This window comes from Pan troglodytes, chromosome 20 (genome assembly GCF_028858775.2).
Source record: "Pan troglodytes isolate AG18354 chromosome 20, NHGRI_mPanTro3-v2.0_pri, whole genome shotgun sequence".
Classification (NCBI taxonomy): domain Eukaryota; kingdom Metazoa; phylum Chordata; class Mammalia; order Primates; family Hominidae; genus Pan; species Pan troglodytes.
This window is the reverse complement of record NC_072418.2, coordinates 17367801-17380032: the sequence shown is the minus strand read 5'-3', so window position 1 is coordinate 17380032 and position 12232 is coordinate 17367801.

Sequence of the window (12232 nt, the reverse complement as noted above, 5' to 3'; positions counted from 1 at the left end):
ATTTTCTTTATATCGCCTGCTATTGATGGGCATTTAGGTTAGTTCTGCATCTTTGCTATTGTGAGTAATGCTGCAACGAACTTACATGCGCATGTGTCTTTATGATAGAATGATTTATATTTCTTTGGGTAGATACTCAGTCAAGAGATTGCTGGGCCAAATGGTATTTCTGTTTTTAGGTCTTTGAGGAATCGCCACACTGTTTTCCATTGTTAACCCCATTTTAAATGTGAGAAAGTAAACACTGAGTAAAATGAATCAACCTGACATGAAATCACCGAGCACAGAGACCACATATCTTAAACATTTGTCAGATGGATGGATGGGTTCACAAATGCATGAGTGAATAAATATCATGATCAGGCTTCCTAACTCTAATTCTCATGCACTTGTCACTAAATTTAGCTTACTGACTTAATGAGTATCTTTGGGCCTGAATGTCCCAGAATAATAAAGATACAATAATAGATTTAAGGTGATGTAAAAAAGAACAAGTTAATATCTCTGTAGGATTTGCCTTAACTCCTCATACCCGGAAGATTTAGTCCGTCATCCATACTTCAACCCAGCTTCTTAAAGCCCAGCATTTGAAGCTACTTTGGATTTCTTTTTCTTTAATCTTACCAGAAGATGGCACTATAATGTAAAGACTAAGCCCTCTGAGCTGGGCGCGGTGGCTCACGCCTGTAATCGCAGTGCTTTGGGAGGCCAAGGCAGGAGGATCACTTGAGGCCAGAAGTGCAAGACCAGCCTGGGCAATATAGAAAGACTCTTATCTCAATTTCAAAAAGAAATTAAGCACTCTGAAATAGGACTCAATCATCATTATTATCATCATCATCAATAAAGTAATATTGATAATGGGGATCTTATTTGTGTCTTACTGTAAACCAAGCATTATATTTTTAAATCTCATCTCAGGATAAAACCAGAAAGTGTTAGGAAACTTGAATTATTTCTTCTTTTGTGTTGATGGCATAACCAAATAAGGGAGGGATTTGGTTAGGTCGCAATCCCTGGGAGGAGGGTAGGTCCTCATGATTTGCTGGGGTGCTCTTGGGAGAGAGGGAGTAAGGAAAGCAGGGTAGGAAGGAAAGGAAGGAGTTGAACAAAGATGTGGGCTCAGCTGGAGTCAAGCTTCAACCTAATCTCATAGGGAGCTCTGGAGTATGAGACACAGAACTGGTCCCATTCTACTTTGAGGAAAGGAGCTGGCATTTTGTACCCCCATCTTGGATAGCCATTGGCTGCAAGATGCCTCCTAAGGGTGGGGGATCATAACCTCCCAGAGCAACTCCTGTTCAGCTGAGGCAGCAATTATCTGAAGGAGGTATAAAATTAGTCATTCAAAATTTAAGCTACTGGGGCTGGACACAGTTGGTTCATGCCTGTAATACCGACATTTTGGGAGGCCTAGGTGGGAGGATCACTTGAGGCCAGGAGTTGTAGGCCAGCCTGGGCCACGTACCAAGGTCTCTGTCTATAAAAAAAAAAAAAATTTAATTAGGCATAGTGGCATATGCCTGTTGTCCCAGCTACTCAGGAGGCTAAGGTGGGAGGATTGATTTGAGTCCAGGGATTCAAGGCTGCAGTGAGCCATGATCACACCACTGCACTCCAGCCTGGGTGACAGTGAGAATCCATCTCTAAATAAAAAGAAAATTAAGCTGTTGGAACTCAATTAAATTATTTAGGGCCTTAAAGGAATGTGAATTACAGGGCCTGAGTCACGTAACAGGCAGCTCAAACCCAGGAAGCCATAGCTTTTGTTTCTCTGATTACAGATTAAACCTTTTCCTTTACTGGCACTGTTTTGTAAAATGTTACAGGTGGTTGAAGAGCCAGGGAAGACCCTTCCTTCTCTGCTGTTGACTTTCAGTATAAATCAACTTCCCTTTTCCCTTTCTCACATAAGGACTTCATGGCTATTACACTGCCTTTAGAGGGAATGTTAAATACACGCTTTTAAATTGGAAAGAAAATGAAAACCAGCTACAACAAAAAGAAAACAAATCACACAGAAAAAAAAACTGCAACTAATTAATTTGTTATAACTCATAAACCAGCCTTGTATAGAAAATGTAATCCTGTTAAATTTCTTTGTCTTCCTATACAAGCAAGAACTTAGCTTCTAACTTCAGAGCATTGACTCCATTTCTCTAGAGTTTGTGCATCCCAGAGTGGCTGTTCCTGGCTTTTCTCTTGTATAAGCTCTTTAAAACTGGAATCTGGTGCTTTTGATTATTTCAGGTTGATATATCAGACAGCCGTGACTGATAGCAACTAATTTACAACAGCTGGGGGATGAGTCCCTACAGAACAATCCATTTGTTCCTTAGGGCAAAGAAATACTTTCTTGACATTAATAAAATTTGATTTTATTTCTCATGGAAATAGTTCTAGAAAATAAACCAGAAAATGGGATCTGGGTGAGGGATCAACAGCATCCTCTCTGTAGGGATCGACACTTAAATAAATTCAACCTGACTACCAAGCTGGCTGCCATGATCATCTTTGAGCCTGTCAAGAATTAAGCATTACTGCCAGGCGTGGTGGCTCACACCTGTAATCCCGGCACTTTAGGAAGCTGAGATGGGCGGATCACTAGAGGTCAGGAGTTCGAGACCAGCCTGGCCAACATGGTGAAACCCCATCTCTACTAAAAATACAAAAATTAGCTGGGCATGGTAGCGGGCACCTGTAATCCCAGCTACTCAGGAGGCTGAGGCAGGAGAGGCGCTTGAAACTGGGAGGCAGAGGATGCAGTGAGCTGAGAATCGCACCACTGCACTCCAGCCAGGGTGACAGAGTGAGACTCCGTCTCAAAATATAAAAAAAGAATTAAGCATTACTTGCGCCAAAGAATATGAAGTTCCAGTTAAACAGGAGGAATGAGTTTTCAAGATCTATTGCCCAGCAAGGTGCCAATAGTTAATAATTCATTGTATATTTGAAAATTGTTTTAAAAAATACATTTTGGCCAGGCGCAGTCGCTCATGCCTGTATTCCCAGCACTTTGGGAAGCCGAGGTGGGAGGAGGGCTTGAGCTCTGGAGTTGGAGACGAGCCTAGGCAACATGGCAAGACCCCATCTCCACTATATATATATATATATATATACACGAGACACACATACATACATATGAGCCAGGCATGGTGGCATGCCCCTGTAGTCCCAGCTACTCAGGAGACTGGAGCAAGAGGACCGCTTGATCCCAGGAGTTCGAGGCTGCAGTGAGCTATGATCACATCACTGCACTCCAACCTGGGCAACAGAGCAAGACCCTGTCTCTAAATTATATATATATATATATATATATATATATTTAATATTCTCACTACAACAAAATATATAAGTATGTGAAGTAATGAATGTGTTAATTCACTTGGTAAAATCATTCCACATGTATACATATATCAACACGTTACATAGTACCCCATCAATATATACAATTCTTATTTTTTCAATGAAAAATAACAACAGAAATTGAAAAAAAGAATCATGTGGAAGCTGCTCACCCCCATATTTATCATGTGATGTTGCAACACGGCTAATGAGAATTGTTATTTTGAACACTTTAAAATGAAGAGGAAGTGACATTCATACTCTGTGTAGCAACGTTTGAGGCAGTGGGTGAGCATGACCCAGATAAAGGTTTGAGCAATGCAGTTGATGCTCCTGGAGCTCCACCCAGTTGCTCTTCATGGTTGCATTCATTCATTTACCTGTGAGGTTTGGCTTGCACCCACCCCCAGGGCAGCCACAGCCAATGATTGATTGACATAAGGGCCTTGTATAAGGGCCCTGCCTCAAGATGGATCAACTCCATGGTGCACAGTCCAGAGCTCCCCATGGGATTAGGCTGAGGCTAGACTCTTGCTGAGACTACCTCCTTGTTTAGCTCCTTCCTCTGTCCTATCCTTCTTCAGTTCTGTTCTTCTAGGAGTAACCCCTCTGTAAGAAATCACATGCATTACAACCCCTACCCCCCAAAGTCATGGGCATCCCAACCTCTATGCCTCAAAAATCATGTGCATCCCACTCCCTGCACCCAAGAAAAAAAAAATCATGTGCATTTTAACCCTTATCCCTCCAACAAATCAAATGCATCCTAAACCCTGCCCCCCAGCAAATCTTGTGCATTATAAACCCCACCCAAAAATCATGTGCATTATGAAAGCTGCACTCCACTCAAAATTCAGTGAATTCTATTTTTTTGGGTGGGGGAGGGAGCTTGTGTTGCCCAGGCTGGAGTGCAATGGCGCAATCTTGGTTCACCACAACCTCCGCCTCCCAGGTTCAAGTGATTCTCCTGCCTCAGCCTCCCAAGTAGCTGGGATTACAGATGCCCACCACCACGCCTGGCTAATTTTTTGTATTTTTATTAGAGACAGGGTTTAGCCATCTTGCCCAAACTGGTCTTGAACTCCTGACCTCATGATCCACCCACCTTGGCCTCCCAAAGTGCTGGGATTACAGGTGTGAGCCATGGAGCCTGGCCAATTCGGTGCATTCTAATCCTCATCCCCCAAACAAATCAAGTGCATCCCAACCCTTACCCCCAACAAATCATGTGCATTACAAACCCTACCCCCAAAAAATCACATGCATCCCAACCTCTATCCCCCCAAAAAATCATGTGCATATCAGTCTCTATCCCCCCAAAAATCACATGCATCCCAACCTGTATCCCCCAAAACATCATAAGAATCCCAACCTCTAACTCCCCAAAAATCATGTGCATTCCAACCTCTATCCCCCTAAAAAATCATGTGCATCCCAGCCTCTATCTCACACCAAAAATAATTTGCATCTCAATCTCTATCCTCACCAAAATCACAAGCATCCCAACCTCCGTCACCCAAGATGAAAAGTTGAGTGTGTGACTAAGTGGATGGATGAGTGCATAAATGGGTTGGTGGATGAAAAGAAGAATAGGTCAGTGAGTGAACGGATGAAAGGTAGATGGCTGGGTGAGTGGATGGATGGATGGATGCATGGATGCATGGATGCATGATGGATGGATGGATGGATGATGGATGATGGATGGATGGATGGATAAATGGATAGATGCATGGATGGATGCATGGATGGATGCATGGAAGGATGGAAAGGGCTATTCAGGGACATCTATGAGGTGAACCTGTGAGAAACTCTCAGAGATAACTGAGAACACACTTTTAGATTTCCAGCAAGAAAGCCCCTGGAATATTATACCACAATAATTTGGTTACGAAAAGGAATTATAATCTCATTTGTCATCACAGCTGGAAAACATTTGATTTATTCTCAGGTGCCCCACTAAGCAATGTGAGGATGGCAGAGAACCAGCAATGGCCTCTGGTTCTCTCATGGGTTCTTTGAATAAATCCTACATCACAATACTCCTGATGGTCCAGAGAACAATACCATGCAAAGCTGGGTTCTCAAACTTAAGCGTGTATCAGAATTACCTGGAAGGTCTGTTAAAAAACACTCACTGGGCTCTATCTCAACATTTCTGATTCAGCAGGTCTGGATATGGTCCAAGAATCTGCATTATATATTTATTTATTTATTTGTTTGTTTGTTTGAGATGAAGTCTCACTCTGTTGCCAGGCTGGAGTGTAGTGGTGTGATCTCAGCTCACTGCAACCTCCACCTCCCAGGTTCAAGCGATTCTCCTGCCTCAGCCTCCTGAGTAGCTGGGATTACAGGTGCCCACCACCACTCCTGGCTAATTTTTGTATTTTTAGTAGACACAGGGTTTCACCATGTTAGCCAGGACGGTCTCGATCTCTCGACCTTGTGATCTGCCCACCTTGACCCCCCAAAGTGCTGGGACTACCGGCATAAGCCACCACACCAGGCCCAAGAATCTGCATTTCTAACAAATTCCCAGACAATATTGATGCAACTGATCTGGGGACCACATCTTGAGAACTACTGACATAGAGAAACATGGACATTGAAACATGGGCACCAATGACTGTGTTGAAAGTAATTTAGAAGATTCTGAATATGAAGAAGCTTCAAGAACATCTTAACAAATTTAGTTCCCACTGCTAGTTTCTTTTGTATGCATGCAACAGAGGCATGCATGATAAATATTCATTTCTAAATAAATCTATTATAGCTCATTCAAGAATAAAATAAAAATTTATAAAGAACAATAAAGCATTGTATCATAGTTTAATGGTTAGGTGTAGTGGTACATAAAATAATGGTGTACCTTTATTTATTTATTTATTTTTGAGATGGAGTCTCACTCTGTCACCCAGGCTGGAGTACAGTGGCACTATCTTGGCTCACTACAACCTCCACCTCCTGAGTTCAAACGATCCTCCTGCCTCAGCCTCCTGAGTAGCTGGGATTACAGGTGCGTGCCACCACACCTGGCTACTTTTTTGTACTTTTAGTAGAGATGGGGTTTCGCCATGTTGGCCAGGCTGGTCTCAAACTCCTGGCCTCAAGTGATCCTCCCACCTCAGCCTCCCAAAGTGCTGGGATTACAGGCATGAGCCACCGCACCCGGCCAATGGTGTACCTTAAAATTAATAATGCTTTAGATTTGATGAAATAGGATATGAACAGAGAAATGAGAGAAGCTAACTCTATCTCAGAGGCAGGGAAGGGCACAGTGGAGAGTATAAACCAAAAAGTACCTGAGACAGGTCTCAATCAATTTAGAAGCTTATTTTGCTAGGGTCAAGAACATGCCTGGAAGAAAGGAACACAGAAAAACATACTATCATCTGTTTGTTTCTCCAAAGATAATTTTGAGGGCTTCAATATTTAAGGAGGAAAAGCAAACTGGAGGGGAAAGAGGGAGAGTTTGGTCACATTACTGAACCCATGTGTTGCCAGAGAAAAAAGGAGCAGGTGGGGGACTAGTCAATGATGTATTCACCTTGTGCTCAGTAAATCGGCACTTTATGTAAGATAAAATGAATATACAGTAGCTACCTGTGAAGATATCTGGCCTTTTATCTGTAGCTGTCTGCTTGACTCCGCTTTCAGCTTAATTTTATTCCTGAATTGGGGTCCTGAGACTTTATTTTCCTTTCACAAGAGTTTATCATGGAAGGACATGCAAAAGAATGCCACTTGAAGGACGTGGCCAGGAGTAGAGTGGCAAGAAAGAAAAAGAAAGGGCATTCCGGGTGGGGCACGGTGGGGCACGCCTGTAATCCCAGCACTTTGGGAGGCCAAGGCAGGCAGATCACTTGACACCAGGAGTTTGAGACCAGCCTGACCAACGTGAGGAAACTCCATTTCTACTAAAAATACAAAAATTAGCCAGGCATGGTGGCGGGTACCTATAGTCCCAGTTACTCAGGAGGCTAAGGCAGGAGAATTGCTTGAACCTGGGGGGCTGAGATTGCAGTGAGCCAAGATCATGTCACTGTACTTCAGCCTGGGTGACAGAGTGAGACTTTGTCTCAAAAAAAAAAAAAAATGGGGGGGGCATTCCAGGTTGAGAGAATCACATGTACAAAGGCATGAAAGGCTACAAATAGAATGTGCAGTTCAGGGAAACAGAAAATGTATCGGGGAAGGTGGAAAGGCTGAAGCAGAAGGGTAGGAAATGAGGCTGGAAAAGTGGAGTGGGACCAGAGTGGGGTGAGATTTATGCACCTACTAAGTAAGTGCATTTAGCCTGTGAAATATTCACAGGGTTGTGAGGCAGAGGTGTGATGGGCCCAGAATCATCTTTCAGAAAGCTGTCCTGACTGCACGGTGGAGGATGGGACAGAAGGACAATGAGTTACGAGACTATTGCAGTTATCCCAGATCAGAGATGCCTGCAGAAAAGAGAGGTTGAGTAACTTTCCCAAAGTCACACAGCTAATCAGTGGCAGAGCCAGGATTTGAACCCAGGGATTCTGACTCTGCAGCCAACATTCTGTAATAGCATAACTACTGGGTTAAGCCATTCTTGCATTGTTACAAAGGAATATCCAAGGCTGGGTAATTGATAAAGAAGCGTTTTAACTGGCTCGTGGTTCCGCAGGCTTTACAGAAAGCTGACATCTGCTTGGTTTCTGGGAAGGCCTGGGAAGCTTCCAATCATAGCGGAAGGTGAAGGGAAAGTAGGTGTCTCATGGTGAGGGCAGGAGCAAGAGAGAAGAGGGGAGGAGTCACACACTTTTAAACAACCAGATCTCGTGAGAACTCACTCACTATCATGAGGACAGCACCGAGGAAATGGCACTAAACCAGCCATCAAAAATCCACCCCCATAATCCAATCACCTCCCACCAGGCCCCACCTCCAACACTGGGGATTACATTTCAAGATGAGAGTTAGAGGGAACAACATCCAAACTATGTGAACCACTTTGGCCTGACCATTAGGTAGCACCACCTGTCTCTCTTGATCAACTCTTGCCTCTACAACCCCACCCCTAGACGATCACTAGGGAGAAAGATCAGGAAGCCTCACTGCATGCATGCTGGGACAGTAGGATGTTGAGAGCCCAACAAACCTATTACATACGTTCATGGCCTTGACAATCCCAATAGCCAGCTAATTCCACCATGCTCCAAACACCCAAGGAGGTCTCTTGATCATCTTGCTTTGCTCATACTTTTTTCTCCAACTGTCTTTACAGGTGACTTCACTTGCTGTCTCCACTTCTTCCCCTCGCGCTTTTTCCTCAATCCACATAATTCTGGCTTGAACCATTATAACCACAACCTCCACCACCTTCCCTACCATTATTGGCATCACCACCATCTTTACCTCCACTATCAACATAACCACCACCTCCACTATTTTCACTCCCATCTTCATCACCACTGCTATCACAGCCTTCATCACCATCACAACAGTCACCTTCACTACAACTGTCACCATCAATCACCATCATCACCACCATCTCTGAAAACATCACTGTGATGTTACCACCACCATTGCTACTACCACCGTCGTCACTTTCGTCACCTTCAGCCCCATCGCAACCATCATCATCACCACCATCATCACTTCCGTCATCACCACCACGACCTTTACCACCACCATCGCTACTGCCACTACCATGATGACCACCATCACCACTGCGACCATTCTATCACCATCATCATCACCACCACAACCGTTATTATCATCATCATCATCACCATGTTAGATATGAGTTCCAAATTTATTTTCAAAGAATTAATATGTCGGTATGTTCAATTCTTTGCCTTCTACTTTTAAACTTAACTTCCTCGTAAAGCAACCTTTTTCGATTACCTTCTCCACCCTGACTCATTCTGATCACCTGCTCCACCCTAACTCATTCCGATTACCTGCTACCTGCTCTGCCCTGACTCCCGCCAAAGCACTCACCCCGTCATTCTCTTTAAATTAGCCAATTGGCATTAGTTTAGCCTGTGCGGTCTAATCCTAGCCAATAGGGGAACGACACAGCAGCAGGGGCCACCTTAGTCAGGGATAAGAACCCCTTCCCCTCCCATGTCTGAATGTGCGCTTGCCATTGTTCCATCTGTAAGGGCGCACACTTCTATATAGAAGTAACTTGCCTTGCTGAGAATTAAAAGGAAAATTTTATATTCAAGTGCTATTTCTTTCACGTCACCGAAACTTTATATATAACAACCACCACCACAACCACTATCATCAGCATCAGCATCATCACCACCACCACCACCTTCACTACTGTAATTGTTCATGCTAAGAATACAAACAACCCCCTTGCAGCTCTCTCCTGTGGGTGTCTTTCAGTCTTAATTCAGTGTGATCTCTTTCCTTTACCTCCATAATACCATACTCCATTCATTTCCCACCCCCACCCCTCATCTCTCTGGCCATTCTCGTCCTGTCTCCTCTATTAGCTGCCTCTCCATTCCTTTATTTTTTTTAATTTTTTTTCTATTGCCTTTGCACAAATTAACATTGCCTGAGTTTTTAAATGAATTACTCAGGGTTCTTTTTCCACTCTATAATCTCTCCCTAAATGATTTAATCCATGACCGTGTCTTCAGTTGCCACCAGGGCTACTTTCTTGCAGTGGTTTTTTTGTTCGTTTGTTCATTTTTGTTTCTGTTGTATCTAGTGATACAGGAGCTAAAAAGATATTATTCAGGCAACTGGTGAGGGTAAGAGAGTCCTCAGTAAGGCTTCCCTGTTAACAAAAAGCAGCCCCAAAATAATTTCTTTTCGGCTTTACCTCCACTACCAATATAACCACCACCTTTGCTATTTTCACCCCATCATCATCACCACTGCTATCACAGCCTTCGTCACCATCACCACAACAATCACCTTCACTGCAGCTGTCACCTTCAATCACCATCAACACCACCATCTCTGAAAATATCACCATAATGTAACCATCACCATCGCTACTACCATCACCGTCACTTTCATCATCTTCACCATCATCGCAACCATCGTCATCATCACAACCATCGTCATCATCACCATCATCCCTTCCTTCATCGTCACCACCACCACCTATAACTCCACCATCACTCCTGCCACTACCATGATTACCACCATCACCACCACAACCGTTATTATCACCATCATCATCATCACCACCACGACAAAGAGCAGTCTGCAAAATCGAGCTACAAACATAAATAAGCAAGCTGGAAGTTTGCAAAGGTAAATGCAGCAGCTGTGCCAATAGGAAAAGGCTTCCTGGGGGCAGCCATGTTCAGCATGGAGGTTCCCTCTTCCCTTTTCTTTTTTTTTTTTTTTTTTTTTTGAGACAGAGTCTCGCTCTTTCGCCCAGGCCGGACTGCAGTGGCGCTATCTCGGGTCACTGCAAGCCCCGCCTCCCGGGTTCACGCCATTCTCCGGCCTCAGCCTCCCGAGTAGCTGGGCCTACAGGCACCCGCCACCGCGCCCGGCTAATTTTTCGTATTTTTAGTAGAGACGGGGTTTCACCATGTTCCCTTTTCTTTATCACCACGTGTGCAGTAAAAAAGCAGGCAACATAGTGCCAGCCAGGTAGAGACCCCATCTGCATAGTAAAAGATGAGGATGGGGCGGCCAGCTTCTTTGCGTGCTATGCAAACAGCACACCCAGTCCGACCAATCTCTCGGGTCCTGTGTAAATCAGACAGCTCCTCCTCAAGCTCGGCTATAAATCCCCGTATATTTCACCACGAGACCGGAAGACTCACTTGGGAGCCACTCTCTCTCTACAGGATAGAGCTTTTCTCTTTTTTCTCTTCTCTTGCCTATTAAACTTCTGCTCTGAAACTCACTTTTTTTTTTTTTTTTTTAAGATGAAGTCTCACTCTGTCACCCAGGCTGGAATGCAGTGGCGCAATCTTCGCTCACGGCAACCTCTGCCTCCCGGGTTCAAACAATTCTCCCGCTTCAGCCTTCCGAGTAGCTGGGATTACAGGCATGCGCCACCATGCGCAGCTAATTTTTGTATTTTTAGTACAGACAGGGTTTCACCATGTTGGCTTGGCTGGTCTTGAACTCCTGACCTCAGGTGATCCGCCCGTCTCAGCCTCCCAAAGTGCTGGGATTACAAGGGTGAGCCACAGTGCTCGGCCTTAAATTCACTTCTTGTGCTTCCACATCCTTGATTTCCTTGGCATGAGAGGATGAACCCCAGACAACGACACTGCTTCAGTAGGAAGTCTGGTGTTTTAAGTCTAATGAAGAGCTTCAGAAGAGTTTTAAGCAGGGGAGCCGGGTGCAGTGGCTCACACCGGTAATCCCAACACTGGGAGACTGAGGCAGAAGGATTGCTTGAGCCCAGGAATTCAAGACAAGCCTGGGCTACAAAGCGAGGCCCTGTCTCTCTTCAAAAAAAATAATAAAAACTAAAAAAAATTAGCCAGGCGTGGTGGCACCTGTAGTCCTAACGATTCAGAGGACTGAGGTGGGAGGATCGCTGGAGCCCAGGAGTTTGAGGTTGCAGTGAGCTGTGATTGTGCCACGGCACTCCAGCCTGGGTAACAGAGCAAGACCCACATAAATAAATAAATAAATAAATAAATAAATAAATAAATATTTGTTGGAGGAAGGGTAGATTTAGAGACCTTTTCTCCCAAGTCCTGTGACTGGTTAGGGTTGGTCCAAATAACCAAATAATGTATTACCTTCTATGAGACTTTGGGACTCTTAACTTCTTATGGCTCAGCCATCATAACCAGTAAGTATCATCTACTGGGGGAAGAGAAAGATATGTTAAAATGACTCCTCTGGAAACTTCAGATACCAACACAGACGCCCTAAAATCTGGTTTACTCACCTCAAAGCCACAGGCTTATTTAAGATT